Source organism: Stegostoma tigrinum, chromosome 5, assembly GCF_030684315.1.
Source record: "Stegostoma tigrinum isolate sSteTig4 chromosome 5, sSteTig4.hap1, whole genome shotgun sequence".
Classification (NCBI taxonomy): domain Eukaryota; kingdom Metazoa; phylum Chordata; class Chondrichthyes; order Orectolobiformes; family Stegostomatidae; genus Stegostoma; species Stegostoma tigrinum.
Window position 1 is genome coordinate 84,614,940 of NC_081358.1, and position 16,512 is coordinate 84,631,451.

The 16,512-nt window shown below is 38.8% G+C and overlaps 1 protein-coding gene across 5 annotated transcripts in view; it reads left to right on the forward strand.

The window, feature by feature from the left end:
* LOC125452014 (RNA-binding Raly-like protein) overlaps nt 1-16,512 on the forward strand; it is a 797,454-nt gene that overhangs the window by 258,575 nt on the left and 522,367 nt on the right. For 4 of the 5 annotated variants that reach the window (XM_048529893.2, XM_048529894.2, XM_048529892.2 and 1 more), the window contains one exon: nt 7,806-7,865. The exons of the other annotated variant lie outside the window; for it this stretch is intronic. The gene's annotated coding sequence lies outside the window, so the exon portion shown is untranslated. The remainder of the gene's footprint in view (nt 1-7,805; nt 7,866-16,512) is intronic. 5 annotated transcript variants of the gene reach the window in all.

Genomic DNA, 16,512 nt, shown 5'->3' on the forward strand with positions numbered 1-16,512 from the left:
TGCCATAGTTGTAGAAGAACCTTCCAGTTGCAAGTTGGCCACAGCAACAACCATCATATACATTGGAGCTCCATTAAACACCCCAGATAAAGGTCATGGGCATTTTCATCTCAAAGCCTGATCAAGAAACTATTCCTCCTAGTGCATATGGTGTAGTTTGCAATTACTCATTTGCTACATGCTTTTAGTCAGTTGTGTACTAGAAATTTCTAAACACCTTTGTCCCTGCAAGTACAGATTTGCACAAATAATCAACAGTGAAGGAACCATTTTCTGACTTTATTGCATACTGCCTCAGCAATATTTATCCTCTGTAGTTTCTTATTTTTATATGACATATTGCTACAAGATTTAGTCTCTCATATTGCTTCACATGCAGCGCACACAAAGGTTTTATTGTCTCAGGTGTAGCATTTAAAATTATTGTCAGTTGAAAATTGGGGCTCAAGGCTGTATTCACAACAAAGCTGCAATTATTCCTGACAAACTTTAATACTATCTAAACTCTTTTGTTTTTCTCTTTTATCAAAGTGTACAGAGAGGTTTCAGACAGGAATGTTACTTTTGCATGATGGCCAACCACAGTCCCAATTTTTATCCTTTGCAGTTTTACACACTAAACATGAGCTTGTTTTGATATCATATCAGCAAATCAGTCAGATTAATATCAGGCAGTTGCATGTATTTTGTATTATGTAAAAAACTGAGCATTTTATAATTAGAGATTTCTTTGGAGAAGAAGAAACAATAATGAAATTATAAATATGCAAGTGGGCAAGCACTGCTTCAGTGATTTATATGTTAACTTGCTCTGATTGAACAACTCTTTCCTCAAGTGGATATGGCCAATTGTACAGTTTGCATTGTACACGTATACAGAAATTCAGCTTTTGCAAAGTAAAAATGGATCTGATAGTACCTACACTGTAGTGATCGTGCAGACCAATCAATTGGTCATTGCGAGGCTCATGTTATTGTGGCAGAGGATGATGACCAGCAAGAAAAGTTAAATTTATCAGTTTAACAGGAAGATGTTGTCTGTGTGAAATATACCTTCTTACCAAGAATAAGTAAATATCACACAGTCAAAATTAGATCGTGGAATATTTTACTACCATTTTGGATAAACTGTTCAGATTAGATAATAACATTATTTTTGAAAAGTGAAAAGTGAATTTTTCTGTCAGAAATTTATTAGGTTTCTGGAATAAAAGTGTGGAGTAATATACAACTGATATAGACTATGACTTTAAAAGTCTATCACCTCTGCATTCAGGAATAAACATTCCTGTTGGTGACCCCCAGTGGTGATCCAGCCTGCAGTGCTGGGGGAAGGCCACATTGTAGAAATAAACTTGGTGCGTTTGAGCATCACAACATGGGTTTCTCTACTTTGCAAAGGAAGAGGTCCCAAAATTTCAGAGGGATGAAAACTAATATCAGAAAAATGTGGTGTCCATTGAGCCCAGATTTCACTCTGAAATTCTGAAGGCATTGTGTAATGTCCAGATCTGAAACTCCACTTTAGCTTCAATTGCACACACTGACAGCTTACTGATAAACACACAAAAAAAATAGATAATGCCTTGAAGGTAGTATCAGAAAGGAATACATTATAAAAGATTCCTTGAGACAGCACCGCAGCACTAACTAGCAATACATAATGCAAATAAAATGAAATGTTATATCACCTTATATTTATACTACGTGTATGCTGCAATGTCTATTTCATTTTGCTACATTAAATTGGTGCATAGGATTGTAAATAGTAAAAAGTGGTGGATGATGAGGTAGTGCTGCAGATTAGATTTTATCTCCAGGACCAGCTTTTGTATTTATCCCAGATTACTAGGATTAATGTGCCTTTTGCGAGTTTGTTTCAAAGTAATTTCATTGCATTTTCCTGTCACATTTGATCGCCCTAAATATTATACAGATATAGTTGAGTGATATTCTTTCTTTTGAAGAGTTTAATTTGTAATTACCTATGATGGATACTAGATTTTAACACTGAAGTCTTAAAATGTGCCAAGTTTTCCAATCACAGATCACTTTTATTCCTCACCATAAGTTTAAAAAGAAACACAAAAAAATGAGAAGTGTAAAGTAACAAGATACATGTTATCATAGTTTAAATAGCCTACATTTATCTAAAGATTATTCTCATTAGGAAGAATGATGGGCTTGTGATTTAAAGTACTTTTCTGATTAAGGAAAGCAATTCTTTAATTACTTGTTCTTTTTAGAAAGAACAAGAATAGCAGACATGATCTTAATTAGCAAATGACAAACTAATGAAGTACTAAGAGGAGGCAAATATGTGCTGACTAATTTCAGACATGAGATTGTTTAGTCATGTTTCTTGTGAATGTTCCTGCTGAAGATGTGGATAGGTGTTAACAGTGGCATAGTTTAAAGAGCTTATTGTTCTCTGTTATCACAGTTTATTTGAACCAAATGCCAAGCATTGTAGGTCAACAAGGAAAATTGAGTGGAACTGATGTTTCAATTGCAGAAATTCTTCTACCACTCCTGAAAATTTCAAGACAGTGGCTACCTTGTTGGCTTGAACTACATTCAAATCCTACTAATGCAGGTTGTTAATCCAGAAATGACTTGTTATCTTAATCAAATGGCAGTCTTGTTCCTTTAGGAGCAGAAGAAAAATTGTAGCATATTTTTCAAGTGCTCTTCCCAGGCTGCACTTCTGCTCTTGGAACAGTACCATTTTGCTGCTACAAAACTGATTCAAGCACTTTTGAAACTAATTTTTAGTGTCCAAGATTATGATGGAAATATCACATCCCTGTAATTTTGGAATTGTGTGTTGTTTTATTGAATGTTTATTTCATCAAGATGTTGGATCTGATCACCAAACTATTTTTATATATATGAACATTGGAAAAGACATGTTTGTTTAAAACAAAGACTGCAAGTCAAGCCTGGCTGATAAAAGTAACTTTTAAAAGCAAAATCAACTGGCTGCTGAAAGATTCCAAATGAATCCTTAGGATGTTGCACATTGTAGAGTCCAAGGAAGCTTCTTTAAGAGAAACTTTAAAAGGGCAAACGTGCTATACAAGTTATTTAACGCTTATCAGTATTATACAAAATATATACAAAAATCCTATATACAAAAAATCTTTAACATAAGAGTAAGTAATGGGCTGATGTGCTAGGGTGGACCAGTGTGCTATGAAGATTGTTGCTTGAGGAAAGCTATTGAACACCCACATACTACAGGTATAAAGAAAATATATTCATTCATGCTGCTGTAAGAGTGCTGCAAGCCAGTCATCATTGGAAAGAAAACAGGATAAAAGAATTTCAGCTCAACTGCAAAGTTCAGAATCTTGAAATCGACTGCTCATGTACCAATGTCAATTCTACTGGTATCCCCCAACTTCATAGCTGCGATTAACCCCAATTTACTATTCAGAAACAACCCAAGAACTGATTCATATATCTTTTTACTTTTTTCATTCATTTCTGATTTCTAATCTCTGTGTATATGTCTTGTGTAATCAGTTCTTCTCACATTCAGTGACTGATGAACTTATTCTTTCTTTTACTGATAAAAGCCTGGATAAATTACCTCCTTTTATTAAATTCATTTGGCCTGGGAGAAAGGTATTCACAAGAGAGAGGGGATCTTCTTTAGTAAACTATGTTGTAACAAAATGAAGAGCCTGGGTGAATAAAGAAGGGAAACCAATTGATCCCTCCATCCCTGGGAATTTGTGATGACCTGTCTGGAGCCATAACATATTTGGAAACCTCATCTCGCAGCTAGTCTTAACAATTTGGGTGCTTGGAGGATTCAGTCTGTCACAGTATTTTCCCAGCAAGCTTGTCTTTTCTCAGTTTCAGGCACAATAAAACAAAAATGTCGTAGGTAATGTATTAACAGACTTAGAAAGTTAGTTGATGGGTTGACTGGTATTACTTATACTGGAAAATGTCAACTATACTGTGCCCCAAGAGCTATTGCTTGGTTAACTTCTGGTTTTGCTATATATAGATAGGCACTTGAGCACTGAGAGAATATTCTTGTTATTTTCTAATACAATAAAGTAGACAAAGAAGGAAAGCACAAACTTTAGAAGAATACTGAAAGGTGCGGATTAATTGAAACTTCTAGGATTTCAAATGTATTGTTGCCTGAAAGAGTTGCTGACAGGTCAGTAAAGTCTCAAGAAGTCCATTAATAATTGGGTTAATATTCCATGGAAGTAATAATGAATTTAGATAATGCAGTGTTGGACCACAGTTAAACTAATGTTTATAGATTTAGGCTCGCAAGAGTTTATGACAAGCACAAAATTACATTTGGTGCTTGTTCCACAACCATGCTATTTTCATTGTTGAGGGGAATCAGTTAGCTCAGTTGCCTGAAAGGCTCATTTGCAATATTAACTGATGTTAATGTGTGGGCTCAATGCTCACTTCAAATTTGTATTTTCATTGATATGCCTAAATTACCAAGATCATTGGCCATTTTAAGGCCCTTAATAAGAAGTAAAGGACAGCTGCAGAAATTATGATATTTTGTAAGAATGACTTCTTCAATATTCAAATTGTCTGTCAAACTTTCAAAACTTCTCTTTGTCCGTTGTGACAGAAGGTGCCTTTTGCTAATCTCAAGGAACTTTTTCCTGGGTAATAGGAGTACTCTCTCATGCACTGTGGTTTGCTCCAACAGTGATCAGGTGGGCTCATTTATCCCGGGCAGTGTCAAGCTTTTTAAGTGTTGCTGGAGCTGCACTCACCTGGGAAAGTGGAAATTATTCCATCATACTCCTGACTTGAGCCTCATAGATGGTGGAAGAGCTTTTGGGAGTTAGGAGGTGAGTTACTTGCTACAGTATTCCTAGGCTCTGACCTTCTCCTGCAGCTATTGTATTTAATAACCTTTTGAAAATCTTGTTCATTGGGTTGTTCTCGAGGGCACATGGAGATTTTGCTTGCTATTCAGTTCATCTTCCAAAACAAAAATCCAGTGCATATTCTATTTTGTCTGTTATGTTTGTTCATTATATTAGACAGGCTATCAGGTTATTTTCCAGAGACGGTAGATCAGTTTACTTTGTGCTTCTGTTTGTTCTTGCCTCACTCATTAGTACTCAGAATCTTTTCAATACACACACTAAATACAATTAATTTAGCTGGATAATGTGGATAGAAGAGATGTCTGGTCAGACTATAATAAAGTCCCTTGACTTATTCAGCAGTCATTCAGGTTTTATTAGAAACATTTAAATTGATAACACATACTATGGAATTGTATTTCTCTCTGGGCTAAAATCTAAACTACTGATATTTTCCATCTTTTTAAGCAGTTAATCAATAAGAATCATGTCTTACACTCCTCTATTAGGTGTTGGAGAAAGAGGGCAATGCTATTGGAAGCTATTATGGTATCTGAATTTTTCATGCATGCTCCTTGGATATAATATTGGCAAAGACATTGTATGACAAAGATTTATGTTGAGTGCTTCTTTTGAACTATTGAATTATATTCTGTGTCTACGATATTAGTCAGATGTGTTTTTTAGTTCATGGAATGTGAGTCTCACTGGCTGGACCAGCATTTATTTCCCATTCCTAGTTGCCCTTGAGAATGTTGAGCTGCCTTTTTGAACTATTGCAGTCCATTGTAGACACAAAATGCCATTAAGGAGGGAGCTGTAGGAGTTTAACTTAGATAGAGTGGCTTGGAGAAGAACTTGCAGAAGGTAGTGTTCCCATGTCCATGCTGCTTTTGTCCTTCCAGGTAGTAGTGGCTTTGGGTTTGGAAGGTGCTGGCTAAGGTGTCGAGGTGACTTTCAGCAGTACATCTTGTAGATGGTAAACATGGCTGCTACTGGGCTAAGTGGTGCACAGAATGAATGTTTGCGGACGTGATGCTAATCAAGTGGCCGGCTTTGACCTGAATGGTGTCAAGCTTCTTGAGAAATGTTGGAACTGCATTCAACCAATCAAGTGGTTGGAGATTGTCTTTGCCAGGCACCTATTTGTACACATGTTACTCACCACTTGTCAGCTCAAATGTAGATATTTGCCCAGATTTTGCTGCATTTGGAAACTTACTGTTTTAGTATCTGAGGAGTCAAGAATGTGCTGAACACTGAGCAATCTGCAGCGAACATTCCCACTTCTGACCTTTAGAATGTAGGGCAGGTAGGTGAGCAGGTGAGTGAGGATGAGGTCAAGTATGTTTTTCACTTTTGTTAGATCCCTCATGAACAACCACAGTCCCAGACTTGCTGATATGTTCTTGCAGATTCCTTTCCAACTGTATAACACTGTGCTACCGTTTCTGCTGGCTCGGTGGTTCTGGTGGCAGAGGATGCTTAGTGATCCTGATGACGATGTGTGGAATATCATGTGTAAGATATGATTCCGTGAGTACAACAATGTTAGGCTGTTACTTGAGTAGTATGTGAGACAGCTTCCCTATTTCATCACTAGATGCCAGAAAGGAGATTATTTCTGGTGCCTTAGTCAATGTTGAGTGGTCTGTCCAGTTTCATTGCTGTTTTTCTTGTCTAGGGGGTTGATACAACTGAGTGGCTCAATAGGTACGTAGAGGACAGTTAAGTGACAAACAAATTGCTGTGGGTTTGGAGTCAAATGTAGGACCACACAAGGTAAGGATGGCAATTTTCCTTCCATTAGGTAGACATTAGTGAGCCAGGTGGGTTTTTACTTCAATTGACAGTAGCTTTATGGTCATCCTTAGATTTTTAATTCCAGCTATTTTTAAAATTCAAATCCCACTGTCTACCGTGCTGGGATTCAAACCCAGATGCCCTTGTATAACCTAGAGTGTCCGAAAACTAGTCCAGTGACAATACCACTATGCCATCTATTTTTCTAATTTTAATTCTGAAGCCTATCTTAGAGGTTGTACCCAAAGGACCCTTACCAATGATGCATCCTTGTTTGAATGGTTTGAGCTTTAAAATTCAGCAGAAACTTTATATTGTGTTTATGGTACCAGGTAATACTGAGATTTTGGAATAAAGAAAATGCACAACGTATTCCTGACTGGACTGAGAAATGTTTGATAGCTGGAGGCTTGTTTTATAGTTTACAGTATTTAGAGATTTTTTGAGTAGCTGTCTGTTGTGTGGCATTAAGGTTTCTGATTATATTTTCCAAAGCATTATAAATTAAATCTGGCCTTTGCTGAAGCTGAGATTAGTTGGCAATATTACTTGATTTTTTTTAGCACTTTGTGTTCCATTGGGACATTGCTGTCTGCTTGTGTGGGGTTAAAAATGAACTTCAAAGAGACTTTTTCAATAAGAGAATTTTCATTTATCTGGAAGAAAAATGAATAAAGAGCATTCTACTCTTCTTGACTCTCTGCTGGTTTGTGATTTCTTTCTTTCTCTGGAAATCTGTTATTTCTATACCAGTTGGATAATGGTTGAAGGTGTCAGGAGGGAAGGAGCACAGTAGTTATATATCAGCCATTTAGTTATTTTATCTCATCTTCTGTTTCTACCTCACTGGCTTTCATCTTTGTCTTGGGCTAACCTAGACAATTCTGACCTGCACTTTTGGGTTATTATTTGCTGCTGACTCAGAACATTCAATTTAATGAAATATTTTCTCCCATGTTTAGAATCTGTTCGGGTTTGCTGAATTATCTTCATTTGAATCCTATTTTTCTTTAATATAATCAAGTTGAATTTTTCAAATGTGATTCTAATCATTTGTCATTCCTCAGATGAGGAATGGCTGGCTTTATATATTGAAGATTTTACAGTCATATCACAGCCTCCTACATCTTGCAGGTGCCCCATGGTGAAGATCTATGGATTAGGTCTGAAGAGAACTTTGGAAACAAGCTCCAGGTAAGTCAAAAAAAATCTCTTTAGCCTGTTCATCTTGTTTTTATTTGTTATTTGGGAGGTTTGAAATGAGGTATCATTTACGTTGGTTAAAGCTTCTCTCAGTTGTACTGTACAGCATCTGGTAAAATGTTGCATTAATCAACCTGGATACAGATTTGGATTGAGCAGATTGCTTCAACAACTTCTGTTCCAAAAAGTAGATGCGACACGAACGCTCACTGATTTGATTTTTCTAAGGGGAAAGGAATGAAAACATTGACTAGCATGTCGGTTTTTGATGAAGGATACAAGCTGTCAGTGCTCCAGGGCTTGCTGGGTTTCTTGAATCAGTTCTGTTTGTCATCCTGAAGTAGACAGCTATTAGAGTACATGAGCTGTAAATTAACCTATATTTCATATCCAAAGATGCTACAATCACATTTTTTCATTTCTGTATTGAAGTAATTATGAACCAATTGTTTTGAAACTGCAGAGAGCTGAGATGTACTGATTGGTTATCCTACCATGTTCAAGGGAAAAATGATTGGTTGTGAAACTTCAAGTCTGTCACTTGTGTGAGCACATCTTCATAACTCATGGCCAAGTGGATTATAAAGGTGATGGTTCACATACGAATATGAAAGAAGATGCCCAATAACATCTGCCTTTTTTTTTCTTCATACCGCTTATGCAGTTGGTTGGTTGGCTCACCGAGCTGGTTCTTTGTTCAGCAGGCATAGACAAATCTATTCTAAAGTCTCAGATATAATTAAGATACTTTAAGGAATAGCTTGACATTACTACATCATGCTACAAGCCCATTTTAACCCAACATACATGGCAGGACTTGATGGTTTTGTGGTACCATGATAGTGTCCCCATCTCTAGCGAGAAAGTCAGATTTAAAGTCCCACCTGTCCCAGAGGTGCGTCATAAAATATCCAAACAGGTTGATTAAAATAACTACATGACAGGACTAGAATGCATAAGGGGCTAAAATCAGGAAAAGCAATTTTTCTGTGCTCTCCCACCAGAAACTGGCTGATTGCTATCGTCACATGAAGTGACAAGTGTGCCTATTAGAAAGTGACAAAGGCTTGGTAGGTTGGTATATTAACCCTGATGCAATTTTATCTGGGCCAGTGACAAAATCGCTGAGTAAATCTTGATGCCTTTGGTTTCATAAACTGACTTAACTAGAAACTGATTGTTCAATAATTGGAGGAAGAGGAACAACATCTGTCTCTGAATCAGGACACACAGCAGCTGGACTTATTCGAAGACACTACGGGAGATGGAGCAGTTACTCATCAAAAGCCTTACCCCAGCCGACAACCTGTCAGCTGTTGGTTATTTCAGAGGAGCAGTGCAGATTGAATCTCCACATCACCTGTTCCTGCAGGTCCTGCTTAATAGGTCAGATATCTGATCTAGCAGCATTTGAAGGTACACACCTTTAAAGTTTTCACACAACCTACTTTCAGACTCCATCCTGTGTATGTGGCTCACGTTTCCTAGTCTGTAGTATGTAACGGTATCAAACAAAACAAAAGTCCTCATTAGTTTGGTTCTTTTTGTGTCACACGGGCATCATTGGTAAAGCCAACATTTATTGCCTGTACAAACGAGGAACAAGGGTAGACCACGACTAGCCTGCTCTGCCATTGAATAAGATCATGGCTGACCTGATTTTAACCTCAGATCTACATTCCTGCCTATGCACAATGATCTCCCACCTCCTTGGTAATCAATATTCTATGGACCTGTGCTTTAAACATATGTAAATATAATGTCTCCACTGCTTTTGAGGAAGGCAATTCTAAAGACAGCAACCATCCAAGGGAACTCTGAATCCTCATTTCTGTCTTAAATGAGTGACCTCTTATTTTTAAACTATGACCCCTTGTTCTGGATTCTCCCACAAGAGGGAACTTCTTTTCCACATCCATCTGGTCAAGTCTGCTCAGGATCTTATGTTTCAATTAAGACACTTCTGGCTCTTCTGTACTCCAAGGGATACAGGCCTGTTCTGTCTAGCTTTTCCTCAAAACTGAATCCACCTATTCCAGGTATTAGCCTAGTAAGAGACAGAAAAAAAGCTGCAGATACTAAAAGCCAAAGTAGGCAAACAGGAGGCTGGAAGAACGCAGCAAGCCAGGCAGCATCTGGAGGAAAGGAGCAGTAAACGTTTCGGGCATAACTTCGGACTGAAGAAGGATGAAATACGAAACGTTGACTGCTCCTTTCCTCCAAATGCTGCCTGGCTTGCTGCGTTCTTCCAGTATCCTGCTTGCCTAGTAAGCTATGCCAAAACTGCTTCCAATATGTTAACATCCTTCCACAACTATGGTGACAAGTACTGTACACAGTCATTGCCATGTATAAACGAAGCATAATTTCCCTCCCTTGTATCCAGTTCTTCTTGCAATAAACCACAACATTCTACTGCTCAATTAATTGCTGTACCTGCTTAATAACTGTGTGTGATGCATGGACTAGGACCCCAGCTCTCTCTGCACCTCAGAGTTCAGTATTCTTCTGGCAAAATGGACAATGTCAGGCTTTCCAGTGTTGTACTCTATTCACCAGACATTTTTTTCCCCACTTACAGCCCATCAATATCCCTTTGCAGGCTCCTTATATCTTCTTCACAATGAATTTTCTTACCTATCTTTGTGTTCTCAGTAAGTTTAGTGACTGCACCTTCAGTTCCTTCATCCAAATCATTTACATAAATTGAAAATGTCGAGGCCCCAGCACCAATCATGTGGCACACACCACTTGTGTGTCCTGCCAGCCTGAAAAAGACAGATTTATTTCTGCTTTCAGCTTCCTGTTATCCAGTCAATCATCTATCCCTGCAAATATGTTAGCCCCACTTCCATGAACTTTTATTTACTTTCATAAGCTTTAATGTTGCACATTATCAAATGCCTTCTGGAAATCCAAGTACAATGAATTCACAAGTTCCCTTTTATCCACGGCACAAGTTACTTCTTCAAAAGAACTCAAATAAATTAGTTAAATGTGATTTCCCTTCAACAAAAGCTCTGCCTGATAGCCTTGAACTTACCCAAATGCCTTATTATAAAGACTTTCTGAATAGCTTCTAACATTTTCACAATCTTAATTGCTCTCGAGAAGATGGTGGTGAATTGCCTTCTTGAACTGTTGAAGTACGTGTATTATACGCACACCCACAGGTCTGCTAAATACAGAGTTTTTTTCCCCAGCAATGATGCAGGACCAGCAATATCTTTTCAAGCCAGGATTCAGTGTGACTTGGAGGGGAATGAGCAAATGGTGGTGTACCATTTGTAGCCCTTTGTACTTTGAGCTGGTAGAAGAAGTAGATTTGAGAGAAGCTCCCCGGTCAAAGGAGCATTAACAAATTGTCGCTGTGTGCCTTGTAAACTGGTACACGTTACTACCACCTTGCCAGAGTAAATCAACAAATTACCTTTTAAATGGATACCATCATTGAGACTGAGAGATTTCAGGGATTTTCATGCTTTTGGTACATCCAGGATATAATAAACACTGCTCAACTGACTTTCAATGCAGCTATTTGACTCAGGAGAGCTCCCATTCCATTGGTGTTCGACTGCACAAGAAGAATGCAAGCCTGTGCCAGGTAGACTGGGAGCTGCCATAATGCCTTCATTATGTGACCTTCTTCCATCACATCATTTGTTTGATCAATCAGCATGACAGAAGATGTTGCTATGGGAAATGGAAAACTTCTTTCATACCTGATCACAGTGTAAGTCATGGGACTCTAAAAATGTTATGGAATGACCAATTGGAGTCTAAAGTGAAGTTCTGGCTGCCTTGATTGCTCAAAAGAAAGGGATGCTACAAAACACATAGCTACACAAGCCAGCAGGAAGTTGTCCAACAGATTTGCCTTGTATATCTTGAGTCATGCCCTCGAATTACACTAACTTGGTTTCTTGCTGCACCAGTTTACCATCCTTGGTCCCTATGAATTAGGGAGGAGAAAATTAGTCAGTGCTCTCCTTCTGATCAGAATTCAGTTCTCCCCAGTGGATTAGATTCAATAATCATCATCAACACTTTTGAATATTGAGAATTAAGATGGTTTCTCTCCCTTTCCAGATTTTTCCATATGTCCAAATTTCACAGTGCAATTCTGAAAGTTATTTCTGTGCTGTTTGTTCTCAATATAGTCTGTGATGTTTCCTCTTTAATACTGAGAATATTTTAATCAAGATACCATTAATGATATATAGTAAGTTAATGACTGCAAAAAATACCTGACACAACTTCAAAGCTCAGTTGCTGTATGTGCTGTGTGAATTGTCCATAGTGTAAATCCAGATATTGCTTTTGTGGTGTTAGTCGTATTGTCTGAGTTCCCCACACTTTTTCACTGTTACCACAGTCATTCTTTTTACCCTGACCCATTACTATAAATGTTGCATGTCATACCTGTTACACTTAATGACTGTCTGTCTGCAAACAAAAAATTCATTATAAATCTTCAAATTTAATAGACACCAATAACCATTACTTTCTACTTAATGCAAAAAAAAGTTTAATGCCAGCGAGTTTAAAGCTCAAATTACTTTATATCTAAACTTCCATAGATTCACTGTGTGTCTGGTGTTTTATTGATTACAGTGCCACAGTGGACTTTTGTCTAATATAGTCTGAAAAACCTGTTTGTAGGACAGCACTGCTAATGACTTGGAACCATTACATGACTACATCTGCAATTTAGATAATTGTCACTTAGTGACATTGTTGAAAACACCCAGGAGTTCTACTTTTAAGAAAGTTCAGACAATTTGGAAGGGTGCTGTATGTGTGAAATAACATTACCTGTGTAGATTTTGCAGTTTTCTAATGATCAACTAGGTGCTTTGTTATCAATATTCACTGAGGACAGCATATCTAATCAATACTGTCATCAGTTTTGCATATCTTAAGGCATAATTAACAGAATAAGTGAAATCATAAACATGCAAAATAGCATTTACTTGTTTGGATGGTATAGTGTCAACTGTAGCTGAATAGTAGTATTCAGTGTCCAGGACTGGAATTTATCAGAGCCCTACATGGCAGGAAAAGAGGTGGAACAGTCTGTCCATTAATAGAAAGTGGCATTGGGACAGCTTCTGCTGGCAGAAAGGTTTTCTGATGATGGGAATGAGGTAGGCAATAGTGTGGATTGACTGTTTGTTCCAAAGAAACTGGGGTCTGGCTTTCCAAATTGAGGCCTGAATTGAGAGGGTGCAGCAAAGATTTATGAGGGTGTTGCCAGGGTTGGAGGCCTTGAGCAATAAGGAGAGGCTGAATAGGCCGGGGTTATTTTCCCCTGGTGCATTGGAGGTGTCCTTATGATGGTTTATAAAATCATAAGGGGCATGGTTATGGTGATGAGCCAAGGGCTTCTTCCCAGGGTGGGGGAATCTAAAGCCAGAGGGCATAGTTTTAAGGTGAGAGGGGAAAAATTTAAGGACGATCTGAATGACAGTATTTTCACATTAATCACAACATGTAAAAGGCATCTAGATAGGTATCTGGAGAGGCGATGCCCTAGTGGTATTATTGCTGGACTGTTAATCCAGAGATCCAATAAACATTCTGGGGACCCAGGTTCGAATCCTGCCGTGGCAGATGGTGGAATTTGAATTCAATAGATATCTGAAATTAATCAATAAAAGGTTGATCGTGAATCCATTGTCGGTTGTCATAAAAACCCGTCTGGTTCACTAATGTCCTCGAAACTGCCATCCTTTCTTGGTCTGGCCTACATGTGACTCCAGACCCACAGCGATGTGGTTGACTCTTTACTGCCCTCTGGGTATTAGGGATGGGCAATAAATGCTGGCCTAGCCAGCGACACCCTCATCTCATGAATGAATTTTTAAAAATGAATAGGAACCCAAAAGTGCATTTATTGGCCACCTGTAGTCACCCTTGAGAAGGTAATGGTGATCTTCCTTCTTGAACTACCACAGTCCACATGCTGTGGGTTCACTGACAATGCCACTCGGGAGGGAATGCCAGGATTTTGACCCAGTGACAGTGAAGGAACGGCAGTGATATACTTCCAAGTCAAGATGATGAGTGGCTCAGAGAGAAACTTTGAAGATGATGGTGTTCCCAGATATCTGCTGCCCTGGTCCTTCGAGATGGAAGTGGTCGTAGATTTGATAGGTGCTGTCTGAGGATCTTTGGTGAATTTCTGTTATGCACTTTGTTGATAGTACATACTGCTGCTACTGAGCATTGGTGGTGGAGGGAGTGGGTGCTTGTGGATGTAGGGCCAATCAAGCGGGCTGTTTTGTCCTGGATGGTGTCAGGCTTCTTGCGTGTCATTGGAACTGTACCCATCCAGGCAAGTGGAGAGTATTCCATCGCACTCCTGACTTGCCTTGGAGATGGTGGACAGCCTTCGGGGAGTCAGGAGGTGAGTTACTCGTCTCAGTATTCCGAGACTCTGACCTGCTGTTGTGGCCACTGTAAATTACTAGGGGACATAGCTTCAAGGTGAGAGGGGAGAAGTTTGAAAGAGATGTGCGAGGTAAGTTTTTCACACAAAGGGTGGTAACTGCCTGGAAGGTATTGCTGGAGGAGGTTGTGGAAGCTGACATAATAGTCGCGTTCAAGAAGCTCTTGGACGAATTCATGAATAGGAGGGACATAGAGGGACACTGATTCTGTAAGTGATGACAATTTTGGCATGGATGTGGAAAATATGTCGGAGCAGGCTTGGAGAGCCGAAGGGCCTGTTCCTGTGCTGTATTGTTCTTTGTTTTTAAGTAGTAAGTCCAGTTGAGTGTCCGGTCAGTGATAAGCCAAAGGATGTTGATAGTGGGGAATTCAGTATGGTAACACGATTCAATGTCAAGGGGTAGTGGTTAGTTTGTCATTTATTGATGATAATCACAGTCTGGCATTTGTGTGACGCAAATATTACTTGCCACTTGTCAGCCCAAGCCTGAATTAGTCCAGATCTTGTTGCATTTGAACATGAACTGCTGTTTTTATAATCGTGGTGTGCAATCAATGAATGGTCACTTGGCTTGGGTGTTAGAGGTTAAAGATAGGCCAAAGCTTCACTGAAAGAAAAACTGTGAACAAAAAAATACACTAACTATTGAATATTTCTGTTTTATGATAGTTGAAATAATATATTCAAATGGAATAACTGTTCGAAATGTTGAAATTCTCAATTCAAAAAATGCTTGATAGACTATAGGGATGGTTTTCTATCACTGATCTTTATCAACTTGCATAACTAATGCTTTCCAATGTGTATAACAAATTTTTAGGTACTTTTGGTTGTCCTGGGCAGTCAAGAATAATTGTCATTCATGAATCTTAAGACAGCTATGAGGCTGACTGGGAATCTGTGGGCTTTATGGCACTGACAGGAAATTGTTCTCATACAAGATGTATGGCTTGTGTTTTTGTCACTGTCTCTTTTTCTCTTCTTCATGTTGTCATTACTGGATCTCAGAAAGCTGGAGTTTTTCCTACAACCTCCTCCTCCAAATGATTTGGTCGGGAGCAATGACATCTACTCTTGGGAGACCAATGTTGTATACTCATAGAATCGCTACAGTGTGGAAGCAGGTCATTTGGCCCATCGAGGCCATGCCAATCCTCCCAAAGGGCACCCCACCCTGTCTTATAATCCTGCATTTCCCATGGCTAATCCACTGAGCCTGCACCATCCCTGAACACAATGGGCAATTTAGCATGGCCAATCCACCTCACCTGCATATCTTTGGACTGTGGGAGGAAACGAGAGCATCTGGAGGAAACCCACGCAGACACGAGGAGAATGTGTGGAGATTGCACAGACAGTTACGTGAGGCTGAAATTGAAACTGCATCCCTGGTGCTGTGAGGCAGCTGCAATATCTAATACCTCCTCTTGATGAATCTTAATGTGTTTCAGAAATTCTCAATTCCAACTGAAATCCCTGGCTACAGTATTTCTCCTCTCTAAATACAGATGTAAGATATTTATTTAAGACCTCACCATATCCACTGTCTCCAAAGCACAGTTTGTCCCTTTGGACTCTAATACATCCCACTCTTTCCCTGGTAATCCTCTTGCTCTTGATATACTCATACTCATAAAAAGCCTTGGAGTTATCCTTGATTCCATCTGCCAAAGGTATTTTGTGGTCCCTCTTTGCTCCTCTAATTTCCCTTTTAAGCAACTCTCAATGAGAGTTTTTTTTTGAATGGTCTCGACTGTTATTGATGCATTGTACCTGACATATACTTCCTTCTTTTTCTGCATCAAACAATAGATATTCCTTGACATCCAGGGTTCCCTAGACTTGCTGGCCTTGCCCTTCCCTCTTAGAGAAGACTCTGGCCCTGAGTTTTCACCGTACTATGTTTTTAAAAACTCCTGCTTTTCAAATGTAGACTTGCTCGCAAATAGCTGCCCCCATCTATGTTTGACAGATATTGTCTAATAATATTGAAATTGCCTTCCCTCAATTTAGAATGTAACTTTTGCACTATCTTCATCCCCAATGGTCTCAAATATTAATTATGGAGGAACAGAAAGACATTTTCAGGCAATGTTTGAACAAATAAAAAAAGGAACATCCATCAATCCAAATGTGAGGAAAGTGCCATGTAGTTATATGTATTTGGATCTTTTCATCAATAAA